At 42.3% G+C, this 17557-nt stretch overlaps 1 pseudogene; it reads right to left on the minus strand.

Annotated features, from left to right (window-relative positions):
- LOC111952157 (arf-GAP with coiled-coil, ANK repeat and PH domain-containing protein 2-like) overlaps positions 1–17557 on the minus strand; it is an 88958-nt pseudogene that overhangs the window by 50677 nt on the left and 20724 nt on the right.

Consider the following 17557-nt stretch of genomic DNA (forward strand, 5'->3'; position numbering starts at 1 on the left):
AATTCTTCAGCCAGGGCATTCTTTCAGAAAAATGCACTATGGCTGAACTTCAGACCTAGGGGAGAAGCTGTAAAAGGAAAGTGACACAAAAAAAAGAACAGAAATGCAGAACCCACAATMCAGAAATGTGTGAGAAGATAAGAGGAGTCCCAGTAAAGAGAGTCGAGGAAACTGGCGGTTTTCTAACAGACAGTTTAGACTTGAGAAGCTCAAGCTAAGTTACTATAGTTCTTTTACCTCAATGACTTCATCTTTGGTGGAGCTCGCAGCGAGCTCGCGGATTCCATTGACAAACTGTTTGTTTGCCGTGTTGTAAGCCTTGCCGGCGTCGATCATCCCGATGCATAGCTTCACCAGCTAGAGGTGAGAGAACGAGAGGGAGAGGGATGACAGAAGTGAGTAATGGATGAAATAGTGCTTGCTTTCCACGCTGTCCCTTTAGGCCACTATTCCATGTTSAAACACTGGAAGTTTGATAAATAAACAACTTGGAGAAAGGCTGAGAATCTAAAATTTAAATCCAACAGAAATATTATTTTTATTGTATATAATCCTTGAGAACTATCAATCACCGAAATAAAAGCTAGACAGTCAGGAAGAATTTAAAAAATATATATATATATTTAGCAGTATATTGTTATTATGTTTGAGCAGAAGAACACAGCATTAGCTATGGCAAAATGCATAGAATTGCATTAGCGTTGGCTCACAAAACTACCTCCAATTTCCTTCATACTTGACATAGAGACATAAAWGGTATCCACGAGTTACTCTGACTCTGGGGAAGTCGATAAAGAGCCGCATTGTTAAAATAACGAAGTATCCCTTTAAAACTTCAACATCCTCTCAGCTGCATGACAAAATGTGTAGAATAAAAGGAAATTAGCTTTAAAACCGCAAAAAAAGGTCTCAAATCCATGGATTAATTTGTAGAATTGCAGGAAAATTGCTAAAATGTCTATACAGCGCCAACTATGGGGGCCTCTAAAATGTTCTCAAATTCACACTCACTGACGGGCCGACCGCGGCCATGACCACCACCCAAGCCCCRTTTTGAGCCAGAAAAAAAAAATGGTCGCTGAGGTTACATCCCCCTCCCAAGAAAGCTGCGCACTTCAGTGTAACACGGAACCCAAACCGGCTGCGTGCGCCATCGTGCATAAATGTATTTTGTCCCCCTACACCAAACGCGATCACGACACGCAGGTTAAAATATCAAAACAAACTCTGAACATTCATTTGGGGACAGGTCGAAAAGCATTAAACATGTATGGCAATTTAGCTAGTTAGCTTGCACTTGCTAGCTAATTTGTCTTATTTAGATAGCTTCCTGTTGCCAACTAATTTGTCCTGGGATAAACATTGAGTTGTTATTTCACCTGAAATGCACAAGGTCCTCTACTCCGACAATTAATCCACACATAAAAACGGTCAACCGAATCGTTTCTAGTTCTCCTCCTTCCAGGCTTTTTCATCTTTGAACTTATATGGTGATTGGCATCTAAACTTTCATAGTATTACCATGACGACCGGCAACAAAGTTAGTCTTTCAATCACCCACGTGTGTATAACCAATGAGGAGATGGCACGTGGGTATCTGCTTCTATAAACCAATGAGGAGATGGGAGAGGCAGGACTTGCAGCGCGATCTGCGTCAGAAATAGGAATTACTTCCTATAGTAATAGGAATTTTAGCCCTTGGCAACGCAGACACTCGTTGACGCGCGCGAACAGTGTGGGTGCAATAATTGAATAACAGATTCCTAAATGTATTTTGCGACGCGAGCGGTGTAGTCAGGGTATTAGTGCCATCATTGACTGCTACCTCCTAGATACTTCAATGTTTGTCCTGGAGCAGATTCAATCTTGAAGAATAAAAAAAAAAAAAATAATAATAATTATCTGTAGTTTATATTCTTTACACCCAAGGGGAATTAATATTGTCCCAATGAAGCCTGTTGCTTTAAGATTAAACTTGGTTGTGTGGGTAGCTCTCTTTCTCAATGGCAAGGCCTAGTTTCTAAGAAAAGCCTGAACTTTAGCCTCCTCTTCCAGGCACACCCCTCCATCCCTCACCCTGCAGTCACACCACAACTCCTGGAGCAGATCTTTCCGCTGCAGCGCAACAGGGAAGTGACACCAGGGTATGGTAGAGGGAGGGGGGAGACACCAATAACAATGCAGTCTGCAATCACTGGAGATACTGGAATAGTGAGTAAACTTGCAAGCAATAAGTAAAATCCCACCTCTTCCACTCTTCCTTCCTCTTCCACCAGCAAAACATTTAAAAAAAGAAAAATGCTCCAGTGACTGGCTGCAAGGTCTTTATAGAACTACAAGTGGGATTTCATCACACTCCTCTTATGTACCCATCTTTCCAGATTGAGACTCTCGTTCCCTCACTCCAGGTCAACTCGTACTGATCTCAGGCCAGTTATAAAGGGGACCGGGACACCGGGTCACTCCAGGTCAACTCGTACTGATCTCAGGCCAGTTATAAAAGGGGACCGGGACACAGGGTTACTATGACGAGGGAGTGGTTCATCTACACAAACAGCAGGAGTTCCATCACTGTGTTCATCGCTCCAAGCCCAAATCTGGCCCATATGGACTCACCTTGTCGAGTTTGGACTCCAACTCTCCAACATCCCCTTCCACCTCCTCTATAGTGGCCCTGTGAGGAGAAAAACAACACTACAGTTACTCTACTTGTAGAAGGGGGAGCTTCATTTCAACTGATAACAGTCAATGATTTTTTTAAAAGGATACAAGGGAAAATGGACGGTCGATACACTGCTTTGCACTGGAAGGTGAGTCATTCAACTGAAATGAGCATTCCACGTGATGTTGGTGCTGTGTGTAGGGTTGACGCAGAAAGGAAGCAAAAAGCGGAGGGAAAAGGGAACACACCCCATGAGGGGCCAGATTGAGAGATGACACATCGAGTAACGCCATGGGCCTAAATCTGGCACTTTGTTCCAACTAAAACGTGGCAAAGCACATTTTGGTCTTTCCAGGAACAACACCCTTGGAGCAGCAGCAAGCCACTGGAGAGGAAGAGGAACCTGGAATAACAATTTCAAGACGTCACTTTAGAACAGAGGTCACCAACCTTTTTGAGTCGAGATCACGGAGTTAAAATGACAGCCATGGTTTTTTTTAACATGACTTAAAAAAAAAAAACATGCAGCATTAACCAATTAAAAACAGTTCTGTAGTAATGAGGTTTGTGCAGTAGGCTATAGGGGCAAAACATCACCGCATATTGGCTTTGCTTGAATTGCCCTGCCAATGCTTTGTTGTTCTTCTCAGCACTGGTAATAGATCCGTTGTATTACATGTGAGGCACAGCTCAGTGAGCATACATTTAAAATTAATTTATATTTGTATGGCTCTGGGCTGATGGAGCCTGCATCTGATGGTCAGTCTCAGCGGAGGGAGAGAGCAGCAGAATAAGGGTCCGCCTCTCAAAGTCCCTCCGCTCTCTCTTTCTTCTGCCGACACTGACCCAAAGGGAACACTGTCTTCCAGCTGAGGGAAAACTCGAAGTTGTACCACATTAATTCTGCCTCATGCACAAAATCATGTTACTCCTACGACCAGAGAAAGTGAAATATTCTTTGATAAAGAGCAAGCCGCTAATAACAAAGCAAGCTTATCAATAAACCTTTGTACTCATGCATTACTGCTGCAGTGCTGGTTGTAGCGTGAGTGGAAGTAGGAGAACATGCTTTTTATGACTCATAAAAGTATTGAATAGAAAGTAGGGCTGTCCAACAGCAACATCTTAATCTACCGAGAGTCGTCTGTTCTTTCGACCAATTGATTTTTCCATAGACACATCCTCTGTGTTTTAATCAACTACATGCACTGAGCTTGTCTGGTGTTAAGCGCACAGTTAAACAAAATCATTTTACACAAATGACTAGAGGGAGTCCGACTGCAATTGATTTGATCAAGCAAAGAGGGTTATAATTATTTTCTGACAATTTATAACATTGTAAATTATATTATATAAATTATATAAGTAAAACCAGAGAGGATGTTCTAACGAAGAAAATAAGGAGAAAAAATAAAGAGTCAAGCTTTTATTAAAGCAAAGATTAAAAAACAGCCGAATTTGTGAAATTGTTTATCCATGTGGTTGCGCGAGGCTTGGTGCTCACTGAATCACAAGCAAGACGTACATATATGGATGATTTCTAAAACCAGGCACATTTAACTGTTAGGCTGTTGATTATAGACCTAATTAAGTCTCTCTCTCTCTCTCTCTTCACTTGTCTTAGACAATGAAGGCAAGGGCTGTTTTCTCGTCTCCTGTTCTCAACGACAATAAGCTGGGTAACTTTGCTATTATGCACATAGCAACATGGTCTAAGAAAAGCGGAAGCACCTACCACCGACAGAACGAGACTAATAATAAATAAAAAAAATTAAAGAACGCAAGGCTGGTCTTTGTTCTTTATTCAGAAATGTTTGGTAATCAACTAGGAATGCCTTGGAGACCGACCAATTGGTGATCACTACTTAAGACTCTCAATTCGACTGAGAACTTTGAGCCCTTATGTGAACTTATACAGGACCTGTTAGTGAAAATGATTTGAGAACCTTGCGACCGAACACGAATAAATCCTTCTGACGCATTGGCTTGTGATGTTAGCACTTTGTCCTCGTCATATCTACATTTGATAAGAGAGTAGAATGGAAGACGGATACAGTACAAGCATAGCTCTTTGAATACGCTGTGCCCTTAACCCCTTTCTGTACCCTCCCCCTCCATGTCCTTCTCCCACGCCGTACTTGCATCTGTCCTGTTAAATCAATAAAATACGTAACTCAGACATTCTGCAATCCAGCTAAACATCGGGGCTGGGAATTGCCAGGGACCTCACGATACGATCACGATACTTAGGTGCCAATAGGATATGTATTGCGATTCGACAGCAATTTTATTGCGACTCGATGTTCCAAACATATTGCTCACCATATATCGCTGCAGAGGGAAGAGAACATAAGAAAACGAGTTGATCAGTCATGGAAATAGAAGGGCTGATAACAAAACGGGCTTCCCATTTAAAAAGACAGGAAAGAAGAAATACTGGCGTTTTGGTGCAGGTACAGCAAACTAGCTCAATAATAATATCCCGATATGTAACTGTATCGATTCCCCCTCACTCCTAAATATCAATTATGTAGGCCTATACTATTTAATTCAGCACATACAGTGCATTCAGAAAGTATTCAGACCCCTTGACTTTTTCAAAATGTGGTAACAATAGAGCCTTATTCTAAAATGGATTAAATTGTTTGTTTTTCCCCCTCAATCTACAAACAATACCCCATAATGACAAAGCAAAAATGGGTTTTGACATTGTTTTTGCAAATGTATGAAAATTAGTTGACGCATCTGCATGCATACAGTGGGGCAAAAAAGTATTTAGTCAGCCACCAGTTGTGCAAGTTCTCCCACTTAAAAAGATGAGAGAGGCCTGTAATTGTCATCATAGGTACACTGCAACTATGACAGACAAAATGAGAAAAAAAATCCAGAAAATCACATTGTAGGATTTTTTATGAATTTATTTGCAAATTATGGTGGAAAATAAGTATTTGGTCACCTACAAACAAGCAAGATTTCTGGCTCTCACAGACCTGTAACTTCTTCTTTAAGAGGCTCCTCTGTCCTCCACTCGTTACCTGTATTAATGGCACCTGTTTGAACTTGTTACAGTATAAAAGACCTGTCCACAACCTCAAACAGTCACACTCCAAACTCCACTATGGCCAAGACCAAAGAGCTGTCAAAGGACACCAGAAACACAATTGTAGACCTGCACCAGGCTGGGAAGACTGAATCTGCAATAGGTAAGCAGCTTGGTTTTAGAAATCAACCGTGGGAGCAATTATTAGGAAATGGAAGACATACAAGACCACTGATAATCTCCCTCGATCTGGGGCTCCACGCAAGATCTCACACCGTGGGGTCAAAATGATCACAAGAACGGTGAGCAAAAATCCCAGAACCACACGGGGGACCTAGTGAATACCTGCAGAGAGCTGGGACCAAAGTAACAAAACCTACCATCATTAACACACTACGCCACCAGGGACTCAAATCCTGCAGTGCCAGACGTGTCCCCCTGCTTAAGCCAGTACATGTCCAGGCCCCTCTGAAGTTTGCTAGAGAGCATTTGGATGATCCAGAAAGGATTGGGAGAATGTCATATGGTCAGATGAAACCAAAATAGAACTTTTGTTTTTTAAAACTCAACTCGTCGTGTTTGGAGGACAAAGAATGCTGAGTTGCATCCAAAGAACACCATACCTACTGTGATGCACGGTGGAAACATCATGCTTTGGGGCTGTTTTTCTGCAAAGGACCAGACGACTGATCCGTGTAAAAAGAATGAATGGGCCATGTATCGTAGATTTTGAGTGAAAACCTCCTTCCATCAGCAAGGCATTGAAGATGAAACGTGGCTGGGTCTTTCAGCATGACAATGATCCCAAACACACCGCCCGGGCAACGAAGGAGTGGCTTCGTAAGAAGCATTTCAAGGTCCTGGAGTGGCCTAGCCAGTCTCCAGATCTCAACCCCATAGAAAATCTTTGGAGGGAGTTGAAAGTCCGTGTTGCCCAGCAACAGCCCCAAAACATCACTGCTCTAAAGGAGATCTGCATGGAGGAATGGGCCAAAATACCAGCAACAGTGTGTGAAAACCTTGTGAAGACTTACGGAAAACGTTGACCTCTGTCATTGCCAACAAAGGGTATATAACAAAGTATTGAGATAAACTTTTGTTATTGACCAAATACTTATTTTCCACCATAATTTGCAAATAAATTCATTAAAAATCCTACAATGTGATTTTGGGCTTTTTTTTTCCATTTTGTCTGTCATAGTTGAAGTGTACCTATGATGAAAATTACAGGCCTCTCTCATCTTTTTAAGGGAGAAACTGCACAAATGGTGCTGACTAAATACTTTTTTGCCCCACTGTACATACATAAATGTTTACAAATTCTTAAACGTGTGTGTTTGCATGTATAAAAAGCTGTTTCACTGTCATTCTGAGGTATGTGTGTAGATTGATGAAAACAAAATATTAAAAATATATTTAGATACTGCTGTAATGTAACAAAATGTGGAAAAAGTCAATACACTAAGTTAATGAGTGCAGTTAGTCTGGGATATTCCTCAGTACCGCAAACACATACTGCAGTGAAAGCTTATCTGGTTTCCTCCAAACATCCAGCGTCGTTCCTCATCTGGATAATGGCCACCGATAGGGATCAGCGAGTCTGAATAAGCGTGTGGTAGTGGCGATTGGGAAAGTTGGAATAACCCTTTGGGTTTGATGTCATTGGGGTTGAATGGTGCATCCGGCGTAATCAAATAAAGACAGTGTAGCGGGGGGGGGGGGGCGGGGGGGCAGGCTGAAGAGCCCATTCAAAACCCCTCCAGCTGTTTCTATGACTGCCACGTCCCGCCACAGCATCTGGCAGCAGAGTGTGAATAACAATATGCAAACATGTTGCTGTCGACTCCTAGAGCAGTGAGAAGATGCTTTGAAGATCATCCCCCAAACTCCGCCCTTAAAGACTACTCCGTCCGTCTGTCCCTGTCAGTGTGTATGGGAGATATGCAGACAGACAGACGCTTTCCCTTAATACTAAGTTGTCAGAATGGAGTCAAAGAAATGTTTTCTGGCTACTGGCATAACATGGAGCTAAACAACTTATCAAACACACCTACACCGAACTAACAAACAGTAGGGAGTAGTAAAAGCCTTTTTACAGACACTATGCATCCTCACAGTCTGACAGCTGTCCAAATAAGAACTGTTTATCAGGAACTGGCTGAAGCCAAAAGAGCTATGACTCTAGCCACCCAATATATTTCAGACAAGAAGCTAAGTCATCCCATAGGCCACATTTCTTTGTCAACCTAGAACTGGGTAGTTCTAGGTTGATATGAGCTGGCACTGATTACTACTTGCAATGTGCAATATAGACACGTCAAAGAAGATAATGGTAGACTGCACACTCCAGCAGCTGAAGAAGATAATGGTAGACTGCACACTCCAGCTGCTGAAGAAGATAATGGTAGACTGCACCTCAACAGACTAGTTCTAGACTTGAGAAAGCTCACAGCGAATTACTATTTAGTTCTTTTACTCATTGAACTTTTGCCATCTTCGATAGGTTGGAGGCATCGCATCGGCCAGCTAGAAAGCTAATCGGCGAGGATTTCCATTGACAAACTGTTGTTTGCCGTGTTGGTTAAGCCTTCCCGGCGCTATGATCGATCACCCGATGCATAGCTTCACCAGCTAGAGGGTGATGGAACGAGAGCCGGACGAGAGGCGATGACAGAAGTGAGGTAATGGAACTATGAATACGTGTTGCTTTCCCACGCGTCCCTTTAGCCACTATCATCCTGTTCTTAACATTTTTATCGTTTCTAAAACAACACTGGAAGTCTTGATAAATCAAACAACTTGTGAGACAGCTGGGCTGAGAAATTCTAAAATTTTTAAAATCCAACAGAAATCATTATTAATGTATAATAATTCTATGAGACGAACTATATAATTTTTATTCATCACCGAAATAAAAAAGCTAGATCAGTCGGAATAAGAATTTATAAAAATATAAAATATTTTTTTATTTAATATTATTAGCGAGTATATGTATTTATGTTTTGAAGAAGAAGAACATCAGCATCTTAGCTTTATGCAAAATGCATTTATGTAGAGAATCATGTGGCATTTAGCGGATGAGTTGGCTCAACAAAACTAACCTTCCCAATTTCCTTATACTTGACAGTTTAGGAGACATAAATGGGGATCCAGAGTTATACTTGACTCTGCGGGAAATGACTCGATTAAGAGCCGCCATTGTTAAATAAACGAAAGGTTTGTATATCCCTTTTAAAACTTCAGAACATCCTCTAGCTGCATGACAAAATTGTTCGTAGAAATATAAAAAAGGAAATTAGCTTAAAACCGCAAAAAAATAATAAGGTCTCCCCAAATCCATGGATTAATTTTTTTGTGGAATTGCAGGAAATTGCCTAAAATTGTCTTATACAGCGCCAACTATGGGGGCGGAGGGGGGCCCTCTTTTAAAAAAATGTTCTCCAAATTCACAATCAAAACTTGACCGGGCCGGACCCGGCCTTTAAATGACCATCCACCCAAGCCCCTTTTTTGCAGCCAGAAAAAAAAAAAAAAAAAAAATTGGTCGCATTGAGTTTACATCCCCCTCCCAAGAAAGCTGCGCCACTTCAGTGCTAACACGGGAACCCAAACCGGCTGCGTGCGCCATCGTGCATAAATTGGTATTTTTCCCCCTACCCACAAAAGCGATCCACCGGACACGCAGCGTTTAAATATCAAAACCAAACCGAACATTCATTGGGAAATGCCCATCCAGGCGAAAAAGCATATAACATGTATGGCAATTTAGCTAGTTAGCTTGCTGCACTTGCTAGCTAATTTGGTCCTTATTAGATAAGCTTCTGTTTGCCAACTAATTTGTTCCTGGGATAAACATTGAAGGTTGTTAGTTCACCTGAAATGACAAGTGGTCCTCTACTCCGACAATTAATCCACCACATAAAAAAAACTGTCAACCGATCGTTTCTAGTTCTCCTCCTTTCCAGCTTTTTCATCTTTGAACTTATATGTGATTGGCATCTAACTTCCATAAAGTATTACCTGACGACCGGCAAGCAAGTTAGTCTTTCAACAACCCACGTGTGTATAACCAATGAGGAGATGGCACGGTGGGTATCTGCTTCTATTAAACCATTGAGGAGATGGAGAGAGAGAGCAGGACTATGCCAGCCGCGATCTGCCGTCCAGAAAAAGAGGACATACTTCCTATAGTAATAGGAATTTTATAGCCCTTGGCCAACGCAGACACTCACGTTGAAGCGCGTTCGCGACAGTGTGGGTCTTGCAATAATTGAAAGAACAGATTTCCGAAAATGTATTTTGCGACCGGACGGTGTAGTCAGGGTTTAGTGGCCATCATTGACTGCTACCTCCTAGATACTTCAAGTTTGTTTCCTGGAGCAGATTCAATCTTGAAATAAAAAAAAAGAATAATATAATTATTCTGTAGTTTATATTCTTTACACCCAAGGGGACATTAATATTGTCCCAATGAAGCCTGTTGCTTTAAATTAACTTGGTTGTGTGTGGAGCTCTCTTCTCAATGGCAAGGCCTAGTTTCTAAGAAAAGCCTGAACTTTAGCCTCCCTCTTCCAGGCACACCCCTCCATCCCTCACCCTGCAGTCACCACCCACAAACTCCTGGAGCAGATCTTTCCGCTGGCAGCGGCAACAGGGAGTGACACCCAGGGTATGGTAGAGGGAGGGGGGAGACACCAATAACAATGCACGTCTGCAATCAACTGGAAGGATACTGGAATAGTGAGTAAACTTGGGGGCAAGCAATAAGTAAAATCCCCACCTCTTCACTTTCCTTCCTCTTCCACCAGCAAAACATTTTTAAAAAAGAAAAATGCTCCAGTGACTGGCTGCAAGTCTTTATAGAACTACAAGTGGGATTTCATCACACTCCTCTTATGTGCCATCTTTCCAGATTGAGAACTCTCGTTCCCTCACTCCAGGTTCACGCGTACTGATCCAGGCCAGTTATAAAGGGGGACCGGGACACGCGTCCACTCCAGGTTCAACTTCGTACTGATCTCAGGCCAGTTATAAAAGGGACCGGGACACAGGGTTACTTATGACGAGGGAGTGGTTTCATCTTACACAAACAGGCAGGAGGTCCATCACCTGTGTTCCATCGCTCCAAGCCCAAATCTGGCCCATATGGACTCACCCTTGTCGAGTTTGGACGCAACTCTCCAACATCCCCTTCACCTCCTCTATAGTGGCCCTGTGAGGAGAAAAAAAACAACACTTACATTACTCGACTTGTAGGTAGAAAAGGGGCGAGCTTCATTTTCAACTGATAACACGTCAATGATTTTTGTTAAAAGTATACAAGGGAAAATGGACGGTCGATACACTGCTTTGCACTGGAAGGTGAGTCATTTCAACTGGAAATGAGCATTCCACGTGATGTTGGTGCTGTGTGTAGGGTTGACGCAGAAAGGAAGCAAAAAAGCGGAGAAAGGGAACACACCCCATGAGGGCCAGAATTGAGAGATGACCATCGAGTAACGCCATGGGCCTTAAATCTGCACTTTTGTTTCCAAACTAAAACGTGGCCCCCCAAAGCACATTTTGGTCTTTCCAGGAACAACACCTTTGGAAGCGAGCAGCAGCAAGGCCAACTGGAGAGGAAGGGAACCTGGAATAACAAATTTCAGACGTCACTTTAGAACAGATGGGTCACCAACCTTTTTGAGCGAGGTGAGATCACGGAGTTTAAAATGACACCAGGGTGGTTGTTTTAAAACATGACTCTAAAAAAAAAAAACTGCAGCATTAACCAATTAAAAACAGTTCTGTATTAATGACGGTTTGCAGTAGGCTATTTAGGGGCAAAACATTCACCGCATATTGGCTTTGCCTTGAATTGCCTGCCAATGCTTTGTTGTTTTCTCAGCACTTGTAATAAGAATCCTTTGTTTACATTGAGGCACAGCTCAGTGAGCATACATTAAAATTTAATGTATATTTGTATGGCTCTGGGCTGATGGAGCCTGCATCGATGGTCAGTCTCAGCGGAGGAGAGAGCAGGCAGGAATAAGGGTCCGCCTGCTCAAATAGTCCTCCGCCTCTCTTTCTTCTGCCGACACGACCCCAAAGGGCAACACTGTCTTCCAGCTGAGGGAAAACTCGAAGTGGTACCACATTTATTCTTGCCCCTCATGCACAAAATCATGTTAACTCCTGACGACCAGAGAGAAAGGAAAGTGGAAATTTCTTGGGAATAAAGAGCAAGCCGCTAAATAACAAAGCAGCTTTATCAATAAACCTTGTACTTCATGCAATTACTGCTGCAGTGCGGTTTGTAGTCACCGTGAGTGAGAGTAGGGGAGAACATGCTTTTTATGACTCATAAAAGTATTGAATAGGAAAGTTAGGGCTGTCCAACAGCACATCTTAATCCTAACCGAGAGTCGCTCTGTTCTTTGCGACCAATTGATTTCCTAGACCACATCCTCTGTTTTTTAATCAACTACTTGCACTGAGCTTGTTCTTGGTGTTAGCGCACAGTAAACAAAATCATTTTACAACAAATGACTAGAGGGAGTCCGGACTTGCAATTGATTTGATCAAGGCCAAAGAGGGTTATAATTATTTTCTGACAATTTATACATTGTAAATTATATTATAATAAATGATATAAGTAAAAACCATGAGAGGATTTCTAACGAAAGAAAATAAGGAGAAAAAAATTAAGAGTCAAGCTTTTATTACAAGCAAAGATTAAAAAAACAGCCCGAATTGTGAAATTGTTATTCATGTGGTTGCGCGAGGTCTTGGTGCTCACTGAATCACAAGCAAGACGCTAATATATGGATGATTTTAAAAACAGACATTTAACTGTTAGGCTGTTGATTTATAGACCTAATTAAGTCTCTCTCCTCTCTCTCTTTCACTTGTCTTAGACAATGAAGGCAAGGCTGTTTTCTCGTCTCTGTCTTCAACGAAATAGCTGGGTAACTTTGCTATTATGCACATAGCAACATGGTCTAAAAAAGCGGAAGCACCTACCACGACAGAACGAGACTAATAATAAATAAAAAAAATAAGAACGCAAGGCTGGTCTTGTTCTTTATTCAGAAATGTTTGGTAATAACTAGGAATGCCTTGGAGACGACAATTGGTGATCACTACTTAAGACTCTCATTCGACTGAGAATTTGAAGCCCTATGTGACTTATACAGGACTGTTAGTGAAAATGATTTGAGAACCTTGCGACGAAACGAATAATCTTCTGACGCATGGCTTGTGATGTAGCACTTTGTCCTCGTCATTCTAATTTGATAAGAGAGTAGAATGGAAGACGGATACATCAAGCATAGCTCTTTGAATACGCTGTGCCTTAACCCCTTTCTTGTACCCTCCCTCCATGTCCTTTCTCCAGCGTACTTGCATCTGTCCTGTTAAATCAAATAAAATACGTAACTCAACATTCTGCAATCCAGCTAAACATCGGGCTGGGAATTGCAGGGACTCACGATACGATCACGATACTTAGGTGCAATAGGATATGTATTGCGATTCGACAGCATTTTATTGCGACTCGATGTTCCAAACAATATTTGCTCACCATATATGCGTGCAAGGAGAGAGAACATAAGGAAAACGAGTATTCAGTCATGGAAATAGAAGGGCTGATAACAAAACGGCTCCATTTAAAAAGACAGGAAAGAAGAGAAACTGGCGTTTTGGTGCAGTAAGCAACTAGCTCAATAATAATAATTCCGATATGTAACTGGATCGATTCCCTCACTCCTAAATATATCAATTATGTAGGCCTATACTATTTAATTCAGCACATACAGTGCATCAGAAGTATTCAGACCCCTTGACTTTTTCAAATGTGGTAACAATAGAGCCTTATTCTAAATGGATTAAATTTGTTTTTTCCCCCTCAATCTACAAACAATACCCATAATGAAAAGCAAAAATGGGTTTTTGACATTGTTTTTGCAAATGTATGAAAATTAGTTGACGCATCTGCATGCATACAGTGGGGCAAAAGATTTAGTCACCACCAGTTGTGCAAGTTCTCACACTTAAAAGATGAGAGAGGCCTGTAATTGTCATCATAGGTTACACTGCAACTATGACAGACAAATGAGAAAAAAATCCAGAAAATCACATTGTAGAGTTTTTTATGATTTTTGCAAATTATGGTGGAAAATAAGTATTTGGTCACCTACAAACAAGCAAGTTTCTGGCTCTCACAGACCTGTAACTTCTTCTTTAAGAGGCTCCTCTGTCCTCCACTCGTACTGTATTAATGGACCTGTTTGAACTTGTTATAGTATAAAAGACCTGTCCACAACCTCAAACAGTCACACTCCAAACTCCACTATGGCCAAGACCAAAGAGCTGTCAAAGGACACCAGAAACAATTGTAGACCTGCACCAGGCTGGGAGACTGAATCTGCAATAGGTAAGCAGCTTGTTTGAAGAAATCAACCGTGGAGCAATATTTAGGAAATGGAAGACATACAAGACCACTGATAATCTCCCTCGATCTGGGCTCCACGCAAGATCTCACACCGTGGGGTCAAAATGATCACAAGAACGGTGAGCAAAAATCCAGAACACACGGGGACCTAGTGAATGACCTGCAGAGAGCTGGGACCAAAGTAACAAAAGCCTACCATCATTAACACACTACGCCACCAGGGACTCAAATCCTGCAGTGCCAGACGTGTCCCCCTGCTTAAGCCAGTCATGTCCAGGCCCGTCTGAAGTTTGCTAGAGAGCATTTGGATGATCAGAAGAGGATTGGGAGAATGTCATATGGTCAGATGAAACCAAAAATAGAATTTTGGTAAAATCAACTCTCGTGTCGTCTGTTGGAGGCAAAGATGCTGGAGTTGCATCCAAAGAACACCATACCTACTGTGATGCACGGGGTGGAAACATCATGCTTTGGGCTGTTTTTTTTGCAAAGGGACCAGGACGACTGATCCGTGTAAAGGAAAGAATGAATGGGGCCATGTATCGTGAGATTTTGAGTGAAAAACTCCTTCCATCAGCAAGGGCATTGAAGATGAAACGTGGCTGGGTCTTTCAGCATGACAATGATCCAAACACACGCCCGGGCAAGAAGGAGTGGCTTCGTAAGAAGCATTTCAAGGTCTGGAGTGGCCTAGCCAGTCTCCAGACTTCAACCCCATAGAAAATCTTTTGGAGGGAGTTGAAGTGTCCGTGTTGCCCAGCAACAGCCCCAAAACATCACTGCTCTAAAGAGAATCTGCATGGAAGGGAATGGCCAAATACCAGCAACAGGGGTGTGAAAAACCTTGTGAAGACATACGGAAAACGTTTGACCTCTTGTCATTGCCAACAAGGTATATAACAAAGTATTGAGATAACTTTGTATTGCCAAATACTTATTTCCACCATAATTTGCAAATAAATTCATTAAAAATCCTACAATGTGATTTTGGGCTTTTTTTTTCATTTTTGCTGTCATAGTTGAAGTTGTACCTATGATGAAAATTACAGGCTCTCTCATCTTTTTAAGTGGGAGAACTTGCACACTGGTGGCTGACTAAATACTTTTTTGCCCCACTGTACATACATAAATGTTTACAAATCTCTTAAACGTGTGTGTTTGCATGTATAAAAAGCTGTTTTCACTGTCATTCTGAGTATTGTGTGTAGATTGATGAAAACAAATATTAAATATATTTTTAGAATGACGCTGTAATGTAACAAAAATGTGGAAAAGTCAATACACTAAGTTAATGAGTGCAGAGTTAGTCTGGATATTCCTCAGTACGCAAACACATACTGCAGTGAAAGCTTATCTGGTTTCCTCCAACATCCAGCGTCGTTCCTCATCTGGATAATGGGCCACCGATAGGGATCAGCGAGTCTGAATAAGCGTGTGTAGTGGCGATTGGAAAGTTGGAATAATCCCTTTGGGTTTGATGTCATTGGGGTTGAATGGTGCATCCGCGTAATCAAATAAAGACAGTGTAGCGGGGGGGGGGGGGGGCGGGGGGGGCAGGCTGAAGAAGCCCATCCAAAACCCTCCAGCTGTTTCTATGACTGCCACGTCCGCCACACATCTGCAGCAGAGTGTGAATAACAATATGCAAACATGTTGCTGTCGACTCCTAGAGCAGTGAGAAGATGCTTTGAAGATCATCCCCCAAACTCCGCCCTTAAAGACTACTCCGTCCGTCTGTCCCTGTCAGTGTGTATGGGAGATATGCAGACAGACAGACGCTTTCCCTTAATACTAAGTTGTCAGAATGGATTCAAAGAAATGTTTTCTGGCTACTGCATAACATGGAGCTAAACAACTTATCAAACACACCACACCGAACTAACAAACAGTAGGGAGTAGTAAAAGCCTTTTTACAGACACTTGCATCCTCACAGTCTGACAGCTGTCCAAATAAGAACTGTTTATCAGGAACTGGCTGAAGCCAAAAGAGCTATGACTCTAGCACCAATATATTTCAGACAAGAAGCTAAGTCATCCATAGCCACATTTCTTTGTCAACCTAGAACTGGGTAGTTCTAGGTTGATATGAGCTGGCACTGATTACTACTTGCAATGTGCAATATAGACACGTCAAAGAAGATAATGGTGACTGCACACTCCAGCAGCTGAAGAAGATAATGGTAGACTGCACACTCCAGCTGCTGAAGAAGATAATGGTTAGACTGCACACTCCAGCTGCTGAAGAAGATAATGGTAGTAGACTGCACACTCCAGCTGCTGAAGAAGATAATGGGTAGACTGCACACTCAGCAGCTGAAGAAGATAATGGTAGACTGCACACTCCAGCTGCTGAAGAAGATAATGGTAGACTGCACACTCCAGCTGCTGAAGAAGATTAATGTAGACTGCACACTCCAGCTGCTGAAGAGAGATAATGGTAGACTGCACACTCCAGCTGCTGAAGAAGATAATGGTAGACTGCACACTCCAGCTGCTGAAGAAGATATGGTAGACTGCACACTCCAGCTGCTGAAGAAGATAATGGTAGACTGCACACTCCAGCTGCTGAAGAAGATAATGGTAGATGCACACTCCAGCTTCTGAAGAAGATAATGGTAGACTGCACACTCCAGCTGCTGAAGAAGATAATGGCTAGACTGCACACTCCAGCAGCTGAAAAGATAATGGTAGACTGCACACTCCAGCTGCTGAAGAAGATAATGGTAGACTGCACACTCCAGCTGCTGAAGAGATAATGGTAGACTGCACACTCCAGCGCTGAGAAGCTAATGGTAGACTGCAACTCAGCTGCTGAAGAGATAATGGTAGACTGCCACACTCCAGCTGCTGAAGAAGATAATGGTAGACTAGCACAACTCCAGCGCTGAAGAAGATAATGCGAACTGGCACTCCAGCTGCTGAAGAAGATAATGGTAGACTGCACACTCCAGCTGCTGAAGAAGATAATGGTAGCTGCACACTCCAGCTGCTGAAGAAGATAATGGTAGACTGCACACTCCAGCTGCTGAGAAAGATAATGGTAGACTGCACACTCCAGCTGCTGAAGAAGATATAGTAATGCACACTCCAGCGCTGAAGAGATAATGGTAGACTGCACACTCCAGCTGCTGAAGAAGATAATGGTAGACTGCACACTCCAGCTGCTGAAGAAGATAATGGTAGACTGCACACTCCAGCTGCAAGAAAGATAATGGTAGACTGCACCCCACTCAGCTGCTGAAGAAGATAATGTGTAGACTGCACACTCAGCTGCTGAAGAAGATAATGGTAGACTGCACACTCCCAGCTGCTGAAGAAGATAATTGTAGATCTGCACACTCCATGCTGCTCTCGAAGAAGATAATGTAGACTGCACACTCCCAGCTGCTGAAAGAAGATAATGGTAGACTGCACCACTCAGCCA

The sequence above is a fragment of the Salvelinus sp. IW2-2015 genome, linkage group LG26 (genome assembly GCF_002910315.2).
Source record: "Salvelinus sp. IW2-2015 linkage group LG26, ASM291031v2, whole genome shotgun sequence".
NCBI classification, from domain to species: domain Eukaryota; kingdom Metazoa; phylum Chordata; class Actinopteri; order Salmoniformes; family Salmonidae; genus Salvelinus; species Salvelinus sp. IW2-2015.